Source organism: Hydra viridissima, unplaced genomic scaffold (assembly GCF_058129835.1).
Source record: "Hydra viridissima isolate aposymbiotic clone 2 unplaced genomic scaffold, HvirCarnegie_v1 scaffold_13, whole genome shotgun sequence".
In the NCBI taxonomy this organism is placed as follows: domain Eukaryota; kingdom Metazoa; phylum Cnidaria; class Hydrozoa; order Anthoathecata; family Hydridae; genus Hydra; species Hydra viridissima.
In genome coordinates, this window is record NW_028324312.1 from 6,515,020 (window position 1) to 6,529,120 (window position 14,101).

General features: G+C 28.8%; 1 long non-coding RNA gene across 1 annotated transcript; it reads left to right on the forward strand.

The window, feature by feature from the left end:
• The first annotated feature begins 4,453 nt into the window (after positions 1 to 4,453).
• Positions 4,454 to 7,980, forward strand: LOC149880194 (uncharacterized). Its single transcript, XR_016446365.1, has 3 exons — positions 4,454 to 4,548; positions 4,622 to 4,930; positions 7,380 to 7,980. It is a non-coding gene; the product is annotated as an uncharacterized LOC149880194 (long non-coding RNA).
• The last annotated feature ends 6,121 nt before the right edge of the window (positions 7,981 to 14,101 follow it).

The following is a 14,101-nucleotide window of genomic DNA, read 5'->3' on the forward strand; positions in this document are numbered from 1 at the left end:
CTAACAAGTTTTCAAAAAAATGCACCATTACTATCATATAGCATACAAATTATGCAAATTACAATAACGCATCACTGCAAGTCATAACTGATTGAAAATATACCAAGAAATACACATGAATGCTTACAGGTAATAACAATTAGTCAACTAAGTTTTCAACGAGCATAACTGAATTAAACAAATAAGGATATTTGAAATCAGATCCTGTGTGTTATAATGCAAGATATATTTACAGGCTGGACAAACCAGTATAATGTTGACAGTGCTTGAAAAACAGATCACATTGTGTACTCTTTTCAATAAATCCATGGCAAACAGTTTGTAAACTCTTAACTGATGCTAGATCAAAAAACAGCATAAGAAAACATTATTTCTTCAAGTATATTAGTATAAATATCAGTTGTCATAGTGTCTGTTATTAAATAGATAGGGCCAATACCAGATGACAAGAAACATCCCCACACCATAATGCTTCCACCTCCAAATTTAAGTGTTTTTTTAGTGTAATGTGGGTCAAACTCTTTATTTGGTGGCCTGCGGGCAAACTGCTTACAATCTGATCCAAAGATATTAAATTTAGATTCATCTGTCCACAAAACTGTGCCCCATTTCTTATTTGTCCATGCAGAATATTTATGACATAACACTTTTCTAGCTTTTATATGTCGCTTTTTCAATAAAGGCACACTTCTAGGTGATCTTGAAAACAAATTAGCTTCAACTAAATGTCCTCTAATTGTTCGTGCTGTTATATTTAACTCTAAGTTTTTTTTAATGGTGTTGCTGGAGATAAATGGATCTTTTTTAGCTTCACGAATAATTAATTTATCTTCTCTGTAATTTGTTTTTCTTTTGCGACTTCTAGTTTCCACATGTATTTTTGGTTTAAGAGCGTTTTGAACCATTCCAACAGAACGCTTAGTTATTTTTGAAATCTCTCTATAAGACTTTCCACTGCTTTGAAGCCGTTGAATTACTAAGAGCTCAGCTGAGGTGCAATGTGACTTTCTACCCATAATATCTTAAGTTAAAGCTGTCGTATGAATTAATTACTAGTATTACATACTAATACCACCATATCATATTTTTAAATATTGAAATTACTTACAGATTAAAAGTAAGAGGCAATACCTTCAACTTCAGCAACTTTTTTTACTCTAATTGTAATTAATTAACTGAAATGATACTAACATAATATATTAGTAAACTGTAAATAATTAACTGAACATACATAAAAAACTTATTAAACATGCTATTTTTCAAAATATAAAGTAAAATATTATTCAGTAGTGTAGGAAGTCATATCAGTTTGAGGGGGAGTGACTAAAACTGCCAGGGTTGGAGATTTGAAGGGGAAGGGTGAGGGAAGTGACCCTACTCTTAAATAAATATGGGGAAAGAGGCTATTCCCCCTCCAAATCCTCTTCCCACGAGGTATTAATAATAACCGGAGTCAAACACATATTTGAAAAATAATAATAGTTGGAAAGTAAAGAAAACAAAAAGATTAATCATTACTGTATTTATTATTTTTTCCAGCAAATTTCCGGCTACTTTAAACAACATTGTTAGTAACATTTGAAAAATTGAAAAAAACTTCATAATTTTTTTAAAAATATGATTTTTAACAATAAAGTTTATAAAAACATAAAAATTAATATCAGTTAACATTAATTGCTGTGAATAAAAAGCATTTTTCTAAATGTTTAGATGCATTTATTATATTTCCACCACTGTATATATATATATATATATATATATATATATATATATATATATATATATATATATATATATATATATATATATATATATATATATATATATATATATATATATATACAATGGTATAAGTATGAGACAAATAATGCCTCTAACCCCCCAAAAAGGTAAATTGTTATATCAAACTTAGATCTTTAAATATCAGAAACTGTCGGTTTTATATCTTTTTAATCAAAGATAAAAGTAGTCCGGATAAACCGGCTAAAAAACCGGAGAAAAGGGGACTTTTTTTTAAAACCGGACTTTTTTTATAAAGCTGATAGATGTTCGTACTTTATTCTTAATTTCATATTTTGCATGTAAAGCCATACGATTCTAGAAAAATGCAAGATGGGTATGCTATTGTGATACCACCCAAGATTTAATTTTCCCTGCGAATGGGTTACTGTAATAAAAAGTTCTGTGAAGGTTTTACAAGAAAACACTTGGATAAAAGTCGAAAAAAATCACAGTAATTAGCAAACATTAGCTCTATTACCTGCCAAATGTTTGTAAAAAAATATATATATATATTATTTTATAATAAACTCATTACAACTTTCCATTTTGAAATACTAAACTCTTAAAATATTAATAAAAATAATTATTGAAATTTTAATAAAACTCTTAAAATATTATAAATAGCAGATAATATTAAAAATCGACCGGACTTGAAACTTTTAGTAAGTGCGACATTTTTTTTGTTATAAATTTCAAACTGTACAACGGAATATTTTTGTAGAAGAAAGATAAGAAAAGTCCAACTAAATCGGTATAAAATTAAAGAAAAGGTTTTACGAATAGATTTTGCTGTTTCGCAAATTATACTACATTACTGTATTTAGGCACGTTATCTTTGTGTATTTCAAAATTTATTTAAATACTTTGTTGTTTTAGGAGAACGTAATCTAAAAAGTAGTCAATGTGAGGCCCCTCTACCAAAGATGAGTACAAAAGTTTTCTGAAGCTGGAATTTATGATTCATCCACTTATTTGGCGACCACAGATTATAATTTTTTCGGTGGCTAATATAATTTCATATTTTCTACGTTTAAAACAATTAGATTGTCCAAGAGTATCGATAATCCTGCAAAAATTTGTGGCTTAATGCATAGTAATTCTTGCATTAAAATTAATCCGGCATTTTCAGTTTTCTTATAAAACTTCTTTTACCTCTCGTCAGTTTAACATTATCATCTGTAAATTCGATTACTTATTTTAATTGCCAAAATCGACAATTAAAATGGAAAATATCAATAAACTTTGATTCTTTTTGTTTAGCCCTTTCATGCTCCAATTATTGTCCCATAACTAAAAAAAATCCAAACTTTGTTTTTTTGAACCTCATTTATGTCAATATGACATAAAAAAAAAATGTGAAAATGTCATTTGAATTTGTTGTTATAGAACAACACTGCCCGCCAATTGGTATTTTTAATAAACAGACAATTTTGAGTTTTAATTCTACACTACATTTGTTAAAGCAGTAATAAGATTAAAATAACAAAATAGTAAAAGAGAGATGTTAACAACAGTCAAAAGGGATGTTGACAAATACAAAAAATGACTGGTAGTGGATTAAAACATTAAAAACTATTGGTTGACTCCATGAAACTCATTAAAACAATTTCTTGCTTTTAAAACACATAGGTTTGCATCTTGCATTTCATGCATTGAATAAAAGTAAAACTATTTCCATACTGCCTAAAACGACTTTTTTTCTCTAAAAATACTGGGAAATGGCTACATATCAAATCTTATATCTTTATATCTATATCTATCTATCTATCTATCTATCTATCTATCTATCTATCTATCTATATATATATATATATATATATATATATATATATATATATATAAATCTTATATCTTCAAGTAAAATCACTGTATATGTACAAATCTTTTTCTATATTTGTATCCTCGAGATCACTATTATTATTATTATCACTATCAACATCACTATCGTCAAAATCTATAAAAATAAGAATTATAAATGATAACAGCAATAACAATATTTTAATCTTTAAACTTATTTTAACAATTAAATGATAAAAAAATGTTTTAATTAAAAAATCTTATCGCATAAAACAATAAAAAAATAATAATGGACGGGATTTTATACTGTTGAAGCGCAGTGTTGTTCAACAACAACGAATTAATTTTATCTATTATATCAAAAAGATATAAATAAACAAAAATGTAAATAAGTAGTAAGAACAGTACTATGTTAAACTAACATTAGATATTTTTTTCAATACAAGATCAGAATTATAAATCCTTTAAATTAGTAGTATTCGTTGTCTGCTCCCAGTACTGAATTCACCCATAAAAAATCATTTAAAAAATGTCAGTGGTACTCTGATATAGTAAAGTAGACTTTTTCTACAGCCCTTTTCAACTCTTCTTTATAAAATGGTATTGTTTTCAATCGGTTAGGATGTACTATTTGCATTGGGGAAGCTTAGTTTAATTTGTTGTTATAAAACAACCCAGCGCAATAACCAGGGATGTAAAAAAAAAAAAATAAAAGTAATAGAATCTTTTCTGACGCCCTTTGATCAACTGAACCAGATGCGGTTTTTTCGTTGGTAATTTGTATAACTTTACTCGTTTTATGACCTCGTTTTTTAGCGGGATTTTTAATAATTTATTGATGATGTTAAATAATTAATAAAACTAAGTTTTGTTTAAAAAAGTGTTTTCTTGCAACACTTTTCTTCCGTATTGCAAATCTACAATACAGCTAATGAGTTGGCACCGTTTTCTTTCTGTGTTTCTTTTGAGGTAAAAGTTAAATCGTGTTTTTACATGAGGTTATATTTACCACATCTTTTAACTCTCGTTAAATTTATTTCAGTGTAGAAACTGCAATATCAACAATAAGTTATGCGACTCAAGTAAAACAGGTATTTGAAAGCTCCACAGCCATATTTGTATCCATGAGTATCCTTGAAGACACCCGCCTATACTCAAGTACCTCTCTACTCAATGTTAGCGCATCACACATCTCTCAATGTATAAGAATATGTATTCAAACATCAAGCTGCACGTCATACCGAAGACAGCGGGTCCAGCAACCAACGAATGTCATTTGCTGCCTTTAAACAAGTACGCTGATGTTAAGCTTCTTGAAAGAAAACCTGGTTGGAGGCATTTTAGCATGCAGGTATTTAACGGAAAGAATTTTTTGTTATGATTTTTGCAAAATTTATTTTCCTTACATAGTTGCAATATCAAGGATTTCGTTGGATTCTTTGTTGGAATTATGGAAATGGTCATTCTTAATAATTCATGTACCATTCACTACTTAGTTTTGCGGACACTTTTGATTTATTATCAAAGGTTTTATGAAACTGGATGATGTTATTAGTTAAGATAGAATTATACTAAGTTATACTAAATTATACTAAATATACTAAAATATGGAACGCTCTAGAAAAGATGTTTCGCAGTTTTCTTTAACGATTACGCTTAATTTTTTTGCTATAAAAGTCTTAGATAAAAATATGTATTGGGCAGCTAATAAATAAGATTACTCGTTTAAGCAATATTCTGATTTATTGCAATGAAATGTGTTAAAATTTTATAACTAACTAAATGAAGAAAATTTCGTTAGTTCGCTGGGTTTAATATTTGATTTTCAGTATAATACTAAGTATACATTTGGAATGTTAACTGTGGTAACTGTTAACTTTTATGTGGCTTTTGCGGCAGTCAACTTACATCGAATACTCAACCTTTTTAAAAATATCTTTCTTCGTAAATATTGTTTTATTTAACAGAAGTTTTTTTTAGTATAAAGAGAAGCGTTGATATTTATGACAAGTTGAATAAATTTTCTCTAAAAAGTGAGAAAAATTAAAAACTTTTTGATACTAAGTATTGAAAGATTTAAGAAACACTAACAATATCGGGAAATCGTAAATGAGTGACTTCTCGAAACTACCAAAACGTCAAGTAAAACAGAATTTAAAGTTTTGATTGTTTGGTTTTAAAACTTTTAGTTTCAAAACAGAAAAAAACTAAGCTCTTAACCTTTACAAAAGCAGAACATATTACAGCATATTTAACAACAGCGAGTGTAGGTGCAACACTCATAAAATTCATATATGAAAACACATATACGAAGGTCAGACATGTACATCTTCGCTATGCACAATCTTTTTAGAGATAAAATATTCATATAAATATTTTTTCAAAAGATTTTGAAACAGGGACGGGCAAAATTTCATCATTAAGTTTGGCCCACCTGTCGGTTTGTATGAGAAAACAAACTTCCTTGATCTTTTATAAAGTTTATTGAGGTTTTAAAGTTACATTTTGAATTCGATTCTTCTTTTCACCTCGTTTGTGTACAGTCATCGCAAAACACTCCATAGTATAAATTTCCATTGCACCCATAGTTTAATGTTTTTAAAAAAACTTAGAATTGAAAAAAAAAAAAGTAATAACATTGCGCTTTCCAAACACTGGACACTCAACAAATTCAAAGAGAGAACAAGAAAAGAAACAACACCAATATGAAACATATTTTGACGAAAATAAACCCCGCTCTTTCCCCCCTCTCAAAAAAATAAATGATTCTCATTCAGAAAAATCAGTTTTTTTAAAGACACGCAGTGCTATTGAAAACACCGAAGCTGTAGGGTGTTTTCCTTGAAATTGAATTTAACAGTATCAGATTGTGTAGACTTTAAAGTTTTTGATTTCAAAGTTTCGAACGGACGATTTTTTAAAAATATATTTTTAAACTTCCTTTAATTTTTATATACTTTTCTTTTCATGAAGTTTCATCTGTAACGGTCGTCGACTTAGATTTTCCAAGAAATTCTTTTCACTATATCTTTATCGCACATTTTGTACGAGAAATTTCTGTTCTTTTTTATGTTCTTACCAACAATAAATCTTATGGAGATAGAAACCACCTTATTCGTTCTAGAAGTAACTTCACGAATATAAGAGATTTTAACTTTTTCTAAAATAATTTTTGAATCGAATGACGACGAATAGATTCTCAACCATCTAGTTTTGAATCAAGGGCATGAAAATGTATACGATTGAAACGGCTTTATACCATTGAAACGGCTAAATGTCGTGATAAACACTGTTTTCTTTTGCAAATTCTTGTAGCAAAGCAAGAAATTCGTAAGCATTACAAAAGTTTAGTTTATTGTCGATGAATTGATATTTTCTTTGTAATGAATGCTTTGTTTACCGCAGAAATGGATTGTTTGAACAATTCTACTTGTCAGAGTACGAGGGCATATGTAGGGGGCAGGTGGCCCAAACTGCTGTAACTTTTTTTCTTTGTTAAATATGATTATACTGTATCAGAACTTTTAAAACAAGTTTTGTACAAAAACTTGTTTTATAAATAATGTCGATAGATAATGTTAATACAAAATCATACAAAAAGATCGGGAGCGAGTTTTTGCATGAAACCATTGGCCTAAAATATTCAGTCACCTTTTAAGCATGCGTTTATCTCTTTATCTTCTTTTCTCAATAAGAAGTACCAATAGGTTTTTAAAATGATTTTAAAACGTTACTTTGTCTATTTTAATACCGAAGCTTACAAGAGAATTTATTACAAATTTAAAACGTTTCTCATCTAGAGCATTCCGTGCGAAAGATCACCTTGTATGAATAATGGCACTTGTATACCCCTATACATGCAGAATACATTCCGATGCAACTGTAATTCTGAAAATAGTGGTCATTTATGCGATGGTTAAATGAAATGGTGGTGTCATTAAATTATTATTTCATTCTTTTTTTTTCATAGAAATTTTAAAAAATGTTGTTTAAAAAAATAAAAAATTAATTAATTGTTTTCGCAATTTAAGAAATTTCAGACTTTCCCAAATTACCAATCGCCAGTTTTTAGACCAAACATTTGAGGTTTCAAGGAGGTTTTTAGCTTTAACTGTGTAAAGTTTTTATTTCAAAGTAACATAATTTACACCGTGTAAATAAACCATTAAAAGTAAATACAGTACAATCTCTCTAATTCGAATCTCCTTAATTCGAAAACCTCCGTAATTCGACTAAATGTAAAGTCACCGTGACATGCGCTTAAGAAACTCAATTGTTTAACTTTCTATAATTCGAATCTCTATAATTCGAAAACCTCCGTAACTCGATTGGATTTTTCGGACCCTTTAGCGAGAATCTCTCTGTAAATCGATTTTTTTATTTTCTGACGTGTAAAAAGCTCGTTAACCGTTGAGTTCTTTTTTCAAATTTCGAATGTTTTGAGTTTTTGAAAAACGATTAACGTGAATCTTTTGTTTAAAAAACGTCATGGCATCAAAGAGACCGCATGAAGAAACCAATTTAAAGCGGAAAAACGATGTTCTACTAGAATTGGAGAAAGGAAAAACAAATAGAGGTTTCGAAAATCTTTGATATTCCACCAAACATTCTTTTTACCTGGAAAAAGAATAAAGATAAAATCATTGACGCTTTTCGTCAAGGAAATTTGGCTAAACGGGTGAAGGTTGATACGTATTATCATGTCAACAAAGCTTTACTTAAATGTTTCAAACAAATGAGCTTATATTCAAAAAAGACGATCTACAATTACTGAGTTTTTTTTTTAAATAAAAAAGTTTAAAACACATAATCTCTATTGCATTTAGGCCTAAGAATCTATTTGTATTTTGAACAGAATATTAAAAAAAAAATCAACTTTCTATAATTCGAAAATCTCTCTAATTCGAACTTTTATTTTTCCCTATGAAGTTCGAATTAGAGAGTTTGTACTGTACGCATATTAAATGTATCTTTTAATTTAATGTAATGTAAATTTAATGTTATGTACCAAATGTATCTTTTATTTAACTATACAAACACAAATTATTAATTCAGTTTGTTAGGAATTATTTTATTTTTAGTTTTTAAACCATTTGACAAATTTTTTGCGTATCAAAAATTAAATTATGACTATTATTTCTAATACTATTATTGATTTTATCATTTTTATGACTATTATTATTAGTTTGTTATAGCGAACGACCGAAACCGAAATTTCAGTCGAAACCGAAAGTATCGAAATTACGGTTCAGTAACCGAAAGTATCGAAATTACGGTTCAGTAAAACCGTAACCTAAACCGAAACCGAAAGAAGCAGAAACTTGAAAACCAAATCAACACCAAAGTAACATGAAATAACTATTTTACATATACAGTGTGTCCCATAACTCATGAGAAAAACTATACATACATACATACATACATACATACATACATACATACATACATACATACATACATACATACATACATACATACATACATACATACATACATACATACATACATACATACATACATACATACATACATACATACATACATACATACATACATACATACATACATACATACATACATACATACATACATACATAATAAAAATGATAATAATAATGCAAAATAATGATAATAATAATAATAATAATAATAATAATAATAATAATAATAATAATAATAATAATAATAATAATAATAATAATAATAATGATAATAATAATAATAATAATAATAATAATAATAATAATAATAATAATAATAATAATAATAATAATAATAATAATAATAATAATAATGATAATAATAATAATAATAATAATAATAATAATAATAATAATAATAATAATAATAATAATAATAATAATAATAATAATAATAATGATAATAATAATAATGATAATAATAATAATAATAATAATAATAATAATAATAATAATAATAATAATAATAATAATAATAATAATAATAATAATAATAATAGTAATAATATGATAATAATAATGATATTCAAAAGCCCCATTCCTATGACGCTTATTTATCATTCCAATATGTTTAATTAAATAAATATTTGGAAAAATAAAATAGATTTGTTTTTATAGTGACTTATGGATACAAAGGTAATTAAAAGATCAGTATGTAACATGCTTACAGAAAAAGTTGTTTGAACCGAAATTTCGGCCGAAACCGAATAAGCAAAATGTTGTCGAAGCAGAAATTTCGGTTACGATCTCGGGCGAAACAAGTACCGAAGCCGAAAGGTTCCGTTCACTTGTTTATCTTTATTTATTTACTTATTAGTACCAATTTCATTATCATTTCATAAATATTATCAATTTTTCATCATCAAATAGGCGATTGATGAGTATTAGGAATACAATTAGTAGAAAAACAACCCTAAAAAATTTGTAAATAATATTAAAAAAATAATTGCTGAGAAAAAGATAAAATATATCATAAACTAGCAATTTCTTCTTTGACTTGGATTAAAAGTTGAGGTGTCTACATAACGATGATAAGTTAAGCTAATCTTCAGATAAATAAACCCAATCTTAAAATAAGTTGAACTCTGATAAGTAGAATAAACATTAAATTTAGTATTGAAATTATTAATCTCGTAATTTAATTTTATTTCTTCAAAAAGTTTGCAATCTGCAAAAAGAAAAAATTGTATACTGCTGTCTCTAAAACGTAGAGACTTTCAAATCTCAATTTGGCGAATTTCAAATATCATTATGAATTATAATTTTTAGTAATTTTTAGTATGGAAAAAAAAGCAGAAGAAAAAAAAAAGGAAATAAAAACAAAACTCTACATTTGCAATTGACTTTATGTTTAACTTACTTTATATATTTCAAAGGTGGGGTGGGCGGGGGTGGGTAGGGTGGGGCGGGGGTTGTGGACCAGTAAATGTACTTTAGATACAAGAAGAAAAATCGCTAAAAACTACAAAAAAAAAAAAAAAAAGTGGTTTCTCTTTTTTCTAGCAAATGTATGAACCCCATAAGCTGATTTCAAGAAAATTTAAAATGAAATTTCAGCTAAATTTTTAATTTTTATAATATGCTGACAGATGTCAACAACACGCGTTGGATTTAGTCTTATGGCATTAATTAGTCCAAATTCTTCCACAAAATCATATAACATCTTTGAAAAGAGATCCAAATTTATCATACAATTTTGTGCGTGAAATCAGTAACAATTATGGAAATTTACAAAATGACTTTCAACAAAGCGAAAATAAAAGTCAAAAAATTAAATGGCGCGATGATGCAGCTTTTATACCAGTTTGGAAATACCTTCTGATATTATCAAGAACACGATATATTACCCTTTACTACCTTTAAAAAATTACCTAATATAAGTAATGCTTGGTGGAACTTTAAAGCAATATATACCTCATTTGCTTTTGAGCTACTCACAGATAAACGTCTGAAAGTAGCATGAAAGCTTTTTTTTGATGTTTGGTTGTGAAAACTATGTTAAGCAGTTGGGAAAAATAAGGTCTCTTACCCCCCCCCCCCCCTTGGTGATTTCTCACGCAACGCCCCTGATTAAAATTATGCAAAAAATAGTGTATAAGTGCTAAGAAAATCAGTTTGAAGCTTGTTTTTTTATCAACCAAGTTATTGTATTGTATTATATTATTATACTATTGTCACTGAATTGTGCTACATATTTTGATTTACTCATAAATACTATTTCATACATTTATACTATGTGGCGAAATTTTAAAACACAGCTTTGATATGATGATTTGATATAAAAACAGCTTTGATATTTCTTACGGAGGTTTTTAAAGTAAAATCACCAATCAAATGTCTATTTCAGTGCTTTTTTTCTTTTTTTAAATTTATTATTCGCGTGAAAATTCATTTTTACTCGTTCTGTTTCTTAATTGATTTGCAAAAGAAGCTTTTTGAAGTTTGTAAAAACTAAAGTAAAAATATTATATGATCTTTCAAGACGCTCTGCACAACTGCAACGTTGATGTGTATGAAAGACATTTTTAACATAAATTAAGCTATGTACCTAGCCCCATATATTGATGTACGCATAGCTAACTTAAAAAGAAAATTGAAAGAAAGGATATTTTAGTCTTTTCTGACATTCTTAAGCTCAGGTGTTGAAGTTATACTTTACTCACAGGGTGTTGTGAATATTTCCTTTTGTTCAACTGACTTAGGCAGATCGACTCTAACACACTTTTTTAATAACTTTTTAATATATATTCTCATTAAGAAACAACGTTATTTACCCCCAGTGATTTCATCATCAACATATATGCCCTTGTTGATTATCTGAATTTCATTCTTTTTATGCGGGTAATGTTTTTCATATGTCAATAAATACTGCTTGATTATTCCCCCAAGAATAAAAGAAATTAGATGCACAGCCAAACGGGATTCGAGTGAATCTTAGAGTTATTACTTCTTTACTTTTCAAGTCCGATATCTAATAGAAACGGAAAACATCACGATCTTTGGTATATACTTTTATTTGTAGAAAGGCTTGTTTAATGTCTCCAGTTGGACAAGTAGGTTGCATTCTATTTTGTAAAATAACACTGAGTAATAAGGGTAATTTATCGGTTTCGGCTCCTTAATTCTCGATGTTCGTTAACTTGTTCGATCATTGTTTCGGGTTATCGGGCTTTCGGGTATTTAACGAGTCTATACCCGAACGGGTTCGGGTATAGACTCTTTAAATACCCGAACGGGTTGAAATTACCGATGACATTCCTTAATTCAGTGTAATAAAAACCAGTCGAGTCTTGTTGTAACTGTTCTTTAAATTCTTCATAAACTTTACTTTAATTTCCTTCAATTTGATCTTCTAGACCAAGAACATCCAAGCTGGATAGCTATTTGTAGCATTCGTTGGTTGACTTTGTAAAATATAAACCGTCCACCCAAATATGGTTTCTTCCGCAATTGCTTCTCCATTATTTCCAGTTCTGAAGCCTTTCAACTTTATTCCTGCAATATCGACAGCACCAATTATAAGATGGATTTTATGATCATTGTAGTCATCTTCATTGTGAAAATGCAATCCATCTAAGTGTTTATATTTCTTTTTTAAAACAGATATCCTTGGATTTTGTAACACTTTAAGCACTTTCCGTTCTAACTTGTAAAGTTTGATATCAAAGCTACTGCGTCCGTTTGTCGAATGTAGAGTTTTGTAGAATAACGGAAGGTTTTGATGTGCTGATATAGCCATTGTTCTAACGCTTTTCGATTCCCAATTATTTTGCTCTAACTTTAGGTACTTGATTAGCGTAAATGAAGCATAAAAACTACCAGCTCCCGTATCCAGGAGTGCTCTCACTTTGTATTTGCCAACATTCATAACAACTGTAAGATGAATAGTTTGCCCTTCATATCCAGTCATTGAGATACTCTTTTTTGATTCGTCTCTATTAACCCCAGTGCATATAGATGAATGACGTCTTCTTTGATCATGGTAGCAAGAACGTTTACTACGATAGTTGGATACTGTGTGGTTTGTTGACGTGCAGTTTAAGCAGCACTGGTTTTCTTTAAGATAGTGTTTCCTTTGCTGTATTGAATGAAGTTTCGTACATTTGTGACTGCGATGATTTTGCAACCTGCAGTAGACACAGCCAACATTTTAAATTTCTTTATGTTGGAAGTGTTTTTCCATTTGATGTTTGTGCTCCCAATTATTGTGAGGTTTTATATTTTCTTTTCTGATATTACTTGGTTGTCCGATAGATGATTCCGGGTTTCGTAAAGCATATTCACGTAGAGCTATAATTAGCTATTCAAAGCCCCACTCCTGCCATTTTGGATCTGTTCGAATAATACCAGTTTTAACAGAGCCGAATTTGTCGGGAGTTTCGCGTACCAATATTTATGTTGTTTCTAATTTGTGTACGCTTACATTTGATTTTCTGCAAAAATGATGTATTTGATCCACGTTGATACTTTTTATGCATGGAAGATCCATGATATCATGACCAAGCTGACGTATAATTTCAGAAGTGATTCCATATTTTTGATTTAGAATCATTTTTGATTTTTCATAACCATTTTCATTAATAGGGAGTCCAACAGTTTCCTCTTTTGACGTGCTTGATAATAGTTGACGTAGACATGATAATTTAGTTACTGAATCGTACCTATTTTAGTCCCATAAATTTTTGAAACTTGTAGTCTGGGGAATTTTGCTTTAAAATTATGTATGTGTACTGTGCATGCTTTGAGTTGTTTCTTAGGAGCATCAAGCAAAGAGGTTAACCGTTGGCTGAAGAGTATTTTCAGGTTTAAGGAGATCGAAATGGTGGGGGAAAAGCTCGGGAAGAACAAAAGAACTCGTTGAATAAATAGCATTGTTTCAAACTAATATCTATACTATTTAAAAGTATTTTTGTCAATTTGAATTGGAATGAATTTCAAAAAGTATTTATTTTTGTGTTTGCTTTTTGTGCGATATCACGTTTTCTTGAGAAATGGCTAATAATAGCTACATAGCAGATATACGGATAGCAGAACTAAAAGCA